Genomic DNA, 10,805 nt, shown 5'->3' on the forward strand with positions numbered 1-10,805 from the left:
ACTGACACACCGTCTCACTGAGACTGACACACTGTCTAACACACCATCTCATTCAGACTGACACACCGTCTCATCTCAGACTGACACATCGTCTTACTCAGACTGAAACACAGACACACTCAGACTGACACACCGACTCACTCAGACTGACTCACCGTCACACTCAGACTGACACACCGACTTACTCAGACTGACACACCATCTCATTCAGACTGACACACCATCTCATTCAGACTGACACACCATCTCATTCAGACTGACATACACCATCTCACGCAGACTGACACATCATCTCATTCAGACTGACTCCAGACACACTCACACTAACCTCAGACTGACACACCGACTTACTAAGACTGACACACCATCTCATTCAGACTGACACACCATCATCACTCTCAGAGTGACACACAGACACACTTCAGACTGACACACTGACTCACCTCAGACTGACTCACCGTCACACTCAGACTGACACACCATCTCATTCAGGTTGACACACCATCTCACTCAGACTGACACACACACACTGTCTCACTCCAGACTGACACACAGACACACCTCAGACTGACACACAGACTTACTCAGATTGACACACCGTCTCATTAAGACTGACACACATAATGTCATTCAGGCTGACATACCATCTCATTCAGGCTGACACACGATCTCACTCAGACTGACACACACTGTCTCACTCAGACAGACACACCATCTCACTCAGACAGACACACCTTCTCACTGACACACTTACACACCATCTCACTCAGACTGACTCACTGTCTCACTCTCAGACTGACACACAGACACACTCCAGACTGACACACCGACTTACTCAGACTGACACACCATCTCACTGAGACTGACACACCGTCTCACTCAGACTGACACACAGTCACACTCAGACTGACACACCGACTTACTCAGACTGACTGGACACACCATCTCATTCAGACTGACACACCATCTCATTCAGACTGACACACAGTCTCATCTCAGACTGACACACCGTCCATCTCACGCAGACTGACACATCATCTCACTCAGACTGACAAACTGTCTCACTCAGACTGACACACCATCTCACTCAGACTGACACACCATCTCACTCAGACTCACACACCGTGTCACTCAGACTGACACAACATCTCAACTCAGATCGACACACTGTCTCACTTAGACTTACACACCGTCTCATTAAGACTGACACACCATCTCACTGAGACTGACACACTATCTCACACAGACAGACTGACACACCATCTCACATAGGCTGACACACAGACACACTCAGACTGACACACCACGTCTCATTCACACTGACACACCGACTTACTCAGACTGCTCACACCATCTCATTCAGACTGACACACCGTCTCATTCAGACTGATGCCTCACCGACTTACTCAGACTGACACACCATCTCACCCAGACTGACACACCATCTCAGACTTCAGACTCAGACACACCATCTCACTGAGACTGACACACCTGTCACTCAGACTGAGTCACACCATGTCACACTCAGATCGACACACTGTCTCACTCAAACTTACACACCGTCTCACTAAGACTGACACACCATCTCACCCAGAGTGACACACCGACTCACTCAGACCGACACACTATCTCACATAGACTGACACACAGACAAACTAAATTTTAAGTTAAATGTACACCTCCAACAAGGCAATGGCTTTGCAGGATATTTTATCCGTATCAACGAAGACCTCAGAGTCGTTAGCCACTAAGTAAATGTCATGCACAGCGGTTGGCCTCTTTTCGAAGTCTCTTCTATACTGATATCTAAGTGTTAACTATGTCTGTACCAGCGTGCAGTTTATACGGAACGAATACACCCAGCTGACGGGCGTTGGCATAAGGCGCTACAATAAAATAACTCTTCCCATATCTTAGCCCGAATCCTGTGCTGTAGCGTGTTCAGATGAAACATCTTCGTCTGCACCATGGCAGAATCTGTCAACGGAGCGTGTCGTCTTTCCTCTAGGGTTTTGAAAGTGGTAAACATTTCTTTATTGTCGTGCACGAAACAGAAAGTCTCTTTCAGCGCCACTGTGTGTAACAGCCTTTAGTTTTGTGGTCGGCAGTATTCATCTCAATTCGAGTATGATTAATTTGTAAAACTTATGGATACGTTTTCATATTACATTATCTATTATTATGTTTGTCTCTACGATAAAGCATTTTTATCCAAATATGAGTTTTAAACCCCATTGAGGCGTACCCGCTATTACATACAATGAATCTTAAACTCCATTACCTGCGACAGAGTAACTGTCAAACTCCCTTACACTAATAACCCGTTATTTACATGTATCTAAAATGGAATATGTTTAAGATTCAGTTTGTTCTTTATGCCATGAGACTTCTGGAACATTCACAGTTACGGTGTGTTAATTTGTTGTCTCTCTGCTGCTAATATATGAACAAAACTCGTAGATTGGCTTCTGGTTAACTCAGAAGGCAGAACTAATGTCAGTAATGCAAACATATGGTTTGGATTCAAAGGGCAGAACACCAATTCACTAAATGCATTAATTGTGGCAGCAAAAGCTATGCTTTTACACATTTAATTGAAAAATGAGTTTAAACTGTATTTGTACTCAGTCAGAAAGAAATGCCTTTTAGAGTCCATGAAACTGTAAGGATTATTGCCTATTCAGATTGTTGTTATTCAAAGTTCCATGCCCTCCGGTCTACTTAACACGTGTATTTAGAAACCAATTATATACAATGATTGGTAATAATCTCTAATGGAAATGATAATTATCCCTCCATACAACATAAATGAGACATTTAGAAAGAAGAAAGGTATCTCAGTCAAAAGAAAATGAGCGTCTTGTATTCAAAATATTTCAGTTCAGACTTGTTCAACCACTTCCCAATTTCACCTCACCTCACCTTAGGTTTGTTCCTTCAACTGCTGTGTAGGAGAAGGTTCCATAGTGTGGTTATATTACCGCTGGGACCATCACTAAATTCTGATTCTGAAGCTCAGGTCAGCAGGTCGCGCAAACACCAATCGATCAAAGTCTTGTAGGTGATTCTTTGGGGATTCAACCTGTGACGATTCGTGAGAACTGATGCATTTGAAATGATACAAGCCTGACTGTTTTACCATGGATATGCAGCATTGTAGTAGTGAGATACTTGGTTGCACCTGTCAAAAGAACACGACAGTAGTCGACTCTAGACATATGTAAATGGTAGATTATTTGTTAGGTATAACATCTTTTCAATATGATCTTATACATATAAAATCCATATTTACAATAGTCTTTCAGCGATTGGTCAAATGATCGATGATGACAACTTCGAAAATGTCCCTCCTCACGAATATATCGTGTCTGTCATTTTGGCGTGTTGTACTTTTGAGTGAGTGAGTGAGTTTAGTTTTACGCCGCAATCAGCAACATTCCAGCTATATGGCGGCGGTATGTTAACAATCGAGTCTGGACCAGACAATCCAGTGACTGAGCATGAGCATTGATCTGCGCAATTGGAAACCGATGACATGTGTCAACCAAGCCAGCGAGCCTGACCACCCGATCCCGTTAGTCGCCTCTTACGACAAGCATGGGTTGTTGTACTTGGTGTAATTGGACGTTGCCATCACTGTGGTTGACTGAGGCAGTTATTAACAGACCTTCTCATCCGATAATACGTTTTATTTTTATCTATTTCTTGTGTCCATTTGGAACTGGAAAATTTGTTACTGTTGGTGGTTTTTTTTGGAAACACAGTCTGGCGTATTGAGGAACTAGTTGATTCCCATATACAACATCCTGTCAGTGTAAACATGAACGTTCAAAATGATATTGTATACTCAATCAAATTAAATACTTCACACCCATAATTATGGAAAGAATGAATTGAAATTTGTTAACTGACAGTTCTCATGAACATTGACGGTAAGGACATTGTCAAAGACGACACACCGCACATAAAATGCATCGGACAGCACCGGTCATTCCATGAGGAGACGATGCATCGCAGTTGTGAACGTACGTGGGGGCATACGCGTTATTGACATCCTGCTTTGGGAACAGTATCCAAGATGTGAATTACCGTTTTCACTCTTAGACGTTTGAACGACTGTTCTGGTCGGAATGGTCACACTTTGGACCCGATATCTAGGGTACTTCGTCATCGTGGTGTCAGAATTAAAAAATTAGTCAATGCATCCTTTGCTCATATGTTCTAACTGGCGACCGTCAAACATGTGTGACGTTTTTAATTTGGCTGAGTATATATATTTTGATGAAGGCACTTTACACATTGTGAGTTATTCGTGTTTGGTACACTTAGATCCACAACCAATACATGCTGGAAAGATAGATGCACTACCTGTTTTATTTTAATTTGGTATGCATATACATCATGTAGTGATAAATGTTCAAACACATTTAATCTGTTTGGTATATAAAACACTTATGCACACCGATTTAGCAGTGTTTATTGTGAAAACATATTTTACTTTTATGCATTACGTTATTTTAAGTCGGTATGCACGTAGATACATGTAGTTCTCTCAGCTGACTGTGAAATAACATATATGGAAGACAGAGAGAAGAGGCTCTTCAAAAACATGTAACCTAATTCCATATTCATGTATTTGGGTGATCGGTAGGTCTACAAACAGAATCATGTTTAACTTATGCCGTGTGACATCGACCCCTTTCAGTCCAGTAAAGCTACTATGACTTTGTAACAAGCCGAAACGCACTATAGCGTACATTTCTTTGAATGATGGAATGAGGGTCTACTATACCAACTCCGTTCTTCTGGGGTTTCATTTTCACACATGGGTACAAAGTGTGAAGGCCATTTCCACCACGATATTGCTACAGGATGCTTCAAACAGCATACAACAACTCTTTCTGTGTCAGAGAGTAATTTATGAGACTCGTTATACGCGTCAAGGCCTCCATCAAAGCTTTTTATACAACCATGAACGTCCGCGTTAGAATATTGATCTTCAGTAACCCATGCTTGCCGTAGGAGGCGACTAACGGGATCGGGCGGTCAGGCTCCCTGACGTGGTTGACACATGTCATCGGTTCTCATGCTCATGCTGTTGATCACTGGATTGTCTAGTCCAGACTCGATTATTTACAGACCGACGCCATATAGCTGGAATATGGCTGATTGCGGCGTAAAACTAAACTCACTCAAAGTTTTATATCAAATGTTTTCTGTTCCCTATGTCTGTTGTTGTTTCAATAAATATTTCTTTCACACAAATCGTTTGGCTGTTTGCGTTTCTTTTGACCTCATCCCGAAATAATCATATCATTGTCTGTAAACAATGAAACGTGGATTTGTTGAGCTTGACTCCAAACGAATTAAAATTCTGTGTATGCACTTTATGGTTGAACGAACTTGTGTGGTACTATCAAATATATATGTGTTTGTGTGTCTTGTGATGATCTCTTTTATCAGAAACATGGTTCAAGGGACTCGTACATTAGATTTTCATTATTGATGTAGTTCGGGCTTTCCAAGGTAACTCATTATGTGGAAAGAGAAATGGTTGTAAGTTAGGAGTACCAATGTACATGACACATGACATTACAATCCCCACTTGATGACATGCTCGCTCGGCCCAACATGCTGCTGTGGCTCTAGGGTTAACCGTTGTGCACATTGTTACTCATGAGATGACGTAAAATGAGTGAGTGAGTTAATAATTAACGCCACACCGGCAATATCTCAGCCATATCGTGACGAAAACAATTTATACAATATAAAGAGAAAACGTTTGAAGATTAAAACCTGTCGAAGATGGACAGTAAAAATACTAGAGAATCACAGATATGAATATAAATAGCTAGCAAAGCTAAAACATTTCAATTCTAAAGAAGACAATACAGTATGAAACACGGGTTAAAGATCTCCAACAACTGAAGGTAGATCACCATACTAGGAACCATGGGGAAGATGACGTAAAATGCTATGAACAAATGACTGAAGGAAAGGGTTTTCGGCAAGGCGTTAAATGATGACCTGGGTTCAATTTAACACATGGTTTCTATGCATGAAGCCCATTTATGGCTATATTCGTGGAATAATGCCAAACGTAAAAAACAACGTCAGTTCACGCTTTTAAGTTAAGGACGCGCGTTTTGCTTATAATCCGCAGACACACATGACAGACACAAGTCCCCAAAGTCTTTTGGACCGAAAACATCTTAATAGCAAATCAAAGTTTTGTCAGTTATAATTTATGTGAAAGTGTTGAATGTTTAGTGTTCTGTTTGAGGTCAACATCATACATTGACACTCGTGTCTGTCGGTAATAAAGTGCCATGTCATATTTATACTGGACACAGTGTGCGAAATAGCCACTGGCCCGCTAGCCTATGGCTAGTAAAATCCAGTCGGGCCAGTAAATAATATTACTGGCCCGACTGGGTAGCGAATTTTCATGGGGTCATTTTGTAAATATATCGCTCTCTCCGACTTGTTAAGTTATAATACGCTTTTAAATCATGCAAGATTATGGCCTGATAAAAATGTGCATCATATTTGCAGCTAAATGATGCTTAGTTTCTACATTCAAATTTTGGGCTAGTGAATTATTTTGTGGGCTAGTAATGTTCAGGCATAGTTAGCCTGCCTGGCTAGCATCATTAGAAACTACTTCGCACACTGACTGAACATTGGTATTCTGATTCAACTAAGCTTGTCCATGTTTGATATTTCATATATCGAGGACATCGCGGGAATTCCAGAGGAGAATACATCATGTACACCATCACAATGCAACGCAAAGAGGCAATGGCGTTTCAAATAGGATTTTACAGCCGCTTTTACAATTGCAAGTATAAGTTGTGTCAAACCACTTGAAACATCACATTTATATGGCATCATGAATGTTCGGTCCTGCGAGTAGTTGAAGATGCCAGTCCATAGAATCATCACACGGAATGAATATATCTGTTGTATCTTGCATCCATTTCAACAGCAATACCTTTGCCCTTGTACATATGTTTGGTTTTGTGTGATTTTATCAATTTCCTTTGCTTCAGCAGTTACCACGATGCTTTTTATCATAAGATACAAATTGTAACCCTACAATGTTAACGTTGAGTGGAAATGCCTCATAAATGGGAGACTTAAAATTATTGCAGGCACTGGAAGCATGAACCAAATGACAGGAGGCTGGGGTTGTAATGTGTTTGCCGGTAATGGGTAGTTAAAGGGTGAAACCGTTGTATTTTCTTCCGGGTTTCAAGAAATTTGAAACATGGAAGTATTTAGTGAGTGAGTGAGGTTAAAAGTTAACTCCAGCCATATCGTGACGAGAATTTGACTATAAATAATATATTAAGATTACGAAATCTGTCAGCGATTGACAGTAGAATTACTAGAGTATTTCGTGTATATGTTACAACTAGTTGATAGCATCACAATCACCTTTCAAAAGCGATCATTGTACAATCACAACTATTGTCATGGGTCGGAAATGCAAGTGGTGATGCACTATCAAGACATTCATTTTTATCACACCAACATTGATTGACTCCGACATATCTCCCAATTTGTTCAATCGTAAATTAAAAATGAGTGAGTGAGTTTAGTTTTTACGCCGCTTTTAGCAATATTCCAGCAATATCACGGCGGGGGACACTAGAAATGGACTTCACACATTGTACCCATGTGGGCAATCGAACCCGGGTCTTCGGCGTGACGAGCGAACACTTTATCCTCTAGGCTACCCCACCGTCCCAAAATTAAAAATGAAGTTCCTCTACCTTTTTGTAGAGTATATATATATAGAGAGAGAGAGTTAACTTTGATGATCATTTCTGTTCATATATACAAGGAAGAAGGATAGGAGGAATTACTGGCTAATGGAAGTGACAGTTACTTTAGCTACATACAATGTTGAAATGAAGGAATGTAAGTTATGAGACATGTTCAAAAGCATACACCTTTTTAATTACACTTACTAGTCATTGTCATAACGATTAAAATGCGATTTTACTGATGAAAGAAAACATAACCCTGTCTTCAAGATTCAGTAAATACAAAGGGACGATGAACCCCATGATTTTGCTGGAATATTGCTAAAAGCGCCGTAAAAAAGTATACTCACTCAGTAAGTACAATTTGGTTTTTAATTCATTATAATATTATTGCAAAACTTCAAAGAAAGTTCCATCACTGCAATAAACATTCCTAAATTTCCAGAAAAGTAAGGAACATTCAAACCCATAAACAAATGTTTACATGTTATAATCAAGAGGCTTCATTAGATATAGAGACCCCTTCGTGGTGTAGTGGCTAGAGCGTCCGCCCGGAGAGCGGAAGGTCGCGCGTTCGATCCCCGACCGCGTCATACCAAAAGACGTTAAAATATGGTACTTATTGGTCCCTGCCTGGTGCTCGGCATTAATGGGTACAACAAGGACAGGTCGGCTCGGAGTCAGTATAATGTGTCCGAGTGGGGTATTCATGCTTCACTGCGGCATGGTATCTCAGTGGGCTAGCACTATAAAACCAGCTTAAGTCTGGGCTAGTACAAGCAGCCGCACATACACATACACACGCATGCACGTCGTCATATGAGCGAAATATTCTCAAGCACGACGTTAAACCCAGTTTCACCTCACCTCATTAGATATAGAACTGAACAACTAACACCAACATGTTAGCGTGTATATCTCATATACCATGACAAAATATGACCAACTAGGAAATGCATGCCGTTCAAACAAAAGTACCTAGTAACCTACTACAGAAATTTCCACAGAACCATCAAAAATAGACCTTGGTGGCATGGCCACCATGGAATCGGGGCCCTGTTGAGAAGTATGAACACATATTTTTTTTTAATGTAGGGGAACCTGAAATTTCAATTTGGATAGGAAGTTAAGCGTTAACAAACTTTTCAAAGACAGACATCTTATGAACGCACCAACATGTCTCTAAGCACCCGTAAATGCAACGCATGGGATTCACATGCACAACGCAGTAGCCGCATGCACGTGCTTGGGGTGTCATTCTTGATTTTGACTGTTTTCAAGACGGTCGATAGATCACTGTAGACCATTAATTTTGACAATCTTCTTGCATCACACAGTTGTTAGTGTTTGTTTCTAGTCTGGGTTTTGTCAATCGTAATTAAAAATGAATATTGCTTAACTTAATGGGAAAGTTGACTGTTGGAATGTTGAATTCACACAGCCTTGTTTGCAGGGTTGCAGACACAAATTGATCGACTGGTTGTGCGAAAGTACGTAACAATAATGGAAACTTATAGTGTGCCTGTATCCACCCAGGTGCCCTGTCAATAACGGAAGGGTAACAATAACAAATGTCCTTGGGATATAATTCAAAATAAGCGAGTGAGTGTGTTTTATACCGTATTACGCCGTCTTCAGCAATTATGGGTTCATCCCTTACTTGGGCTTCATACCTTTCACCCAAGTAGGAAATGAAATCACTTAATGACGCCCTCCTCCCCACCCCACCCCACCCCACCCCAACAGCTTATTTCCATACAGGGTAACCAAAGAGATCGATTTTTGTTCAAAAGGTTTGGATTCTTGAACTAATTAAACTCATGATAAGATAATTTCATATGATCGTATATGCATTCGTCTAGGAAGTTATTGATGCTTGCTAAAGCTAGGTCGTTTAAATGCTAATACCTTTGCTGAATTAGAACAAATCAATGAACCTGAAACACGGCGCACTTGGTTGTCTTCGTTTGTTGGTTACAGATCGGCTTTACTGCAAACGAAGGTTCATGCAAAGGGAAGCAACTCTTTCCACACTATCTGAATGAGCGTCTGACTCGACCAATCCTTTTGGGATATGACGCTTGCATCATGAGGGAAATACTTATGTTTGTTTGTTGTTTTACGCCGCACTCAGCAATAATCAGGCTATATAGAGGCGGTCCGTAAATAACATAGTCTGGGCCAGACAATCCGGTGATCAACATCATGAGGATCGATCTACGCAATTGGGATACGATGACATGTGTCAACCAAGTGAGCGAGCCTCACCACTCAAGCATGGGTTGCTGAAGATGAATTCTAACCCGGAACTTCACGGGTCGGAACTACGTATGACAGCTTCATGTTCTGACATAATCCTCGCGGAGATATGCTCGGAGAATACTAATAACATGTGCTATTATTATAGGCATTACATCAATTTTAATGTTATACCAAATGGCTACACAATTCATCATTTTTTATCAAATATCACTGTTTTGCTTGTTTTTGTTCGATTGTGAAATGTTGTCTATCACACGCCAAAGTAAGGTTGACCAGGGTGGCTTCAACGTATTATATATCATATACGACGCCTTTCTCACATATTGTCACAATATTCCAATTCCTTTTACGCGAAGAATATATTTGATACCATTTACTACATATTTGGATAATTGATAACTATTTTAATCTGCATTGTTTCGAATGCTGTTCCAAAAGAAATATATTGCTGTTTGAGATTGAAATAAAGACACAAGAATCGATGACATGTTTTGTAGTGAGTGAGTGAGCTAAGATTTTAAGTCATATCGGCAGTATTTCAGCCATACCGTGACTATATCAAGTTATATATTAACAATAATTATAGGTAAAGTATAAAAACCAGCCAACGCAGGACAGTAAAACAACTAGACTATCACAGATATATATTGTAAAACTAGTAATGAAATTAAAGACAGTTTAACCATACATGACAAGACAATATAAAAACAGGCTATAGATCGCCAACAACTGAAGGTAGATCACCATACTAGGGACCATGGGGCCGTACAG

Source organism: Haliotis rubra, unplaced genomic scaffold, assembly GCF_003918875.1.
Source record: "Haliotis rubra isolate DU_JTF1 unplaced genomic scaffold, ASM391887v1 Scf1144, whole genome shotgun sequence".
Classification (NCBI taxonomy): domain Eukaryota; kingdom Metazoa; phylum Mollusca; class Gastropoda; order Lepetellida; family Haliotidae; genus Haliotis; species Haliotis rubra.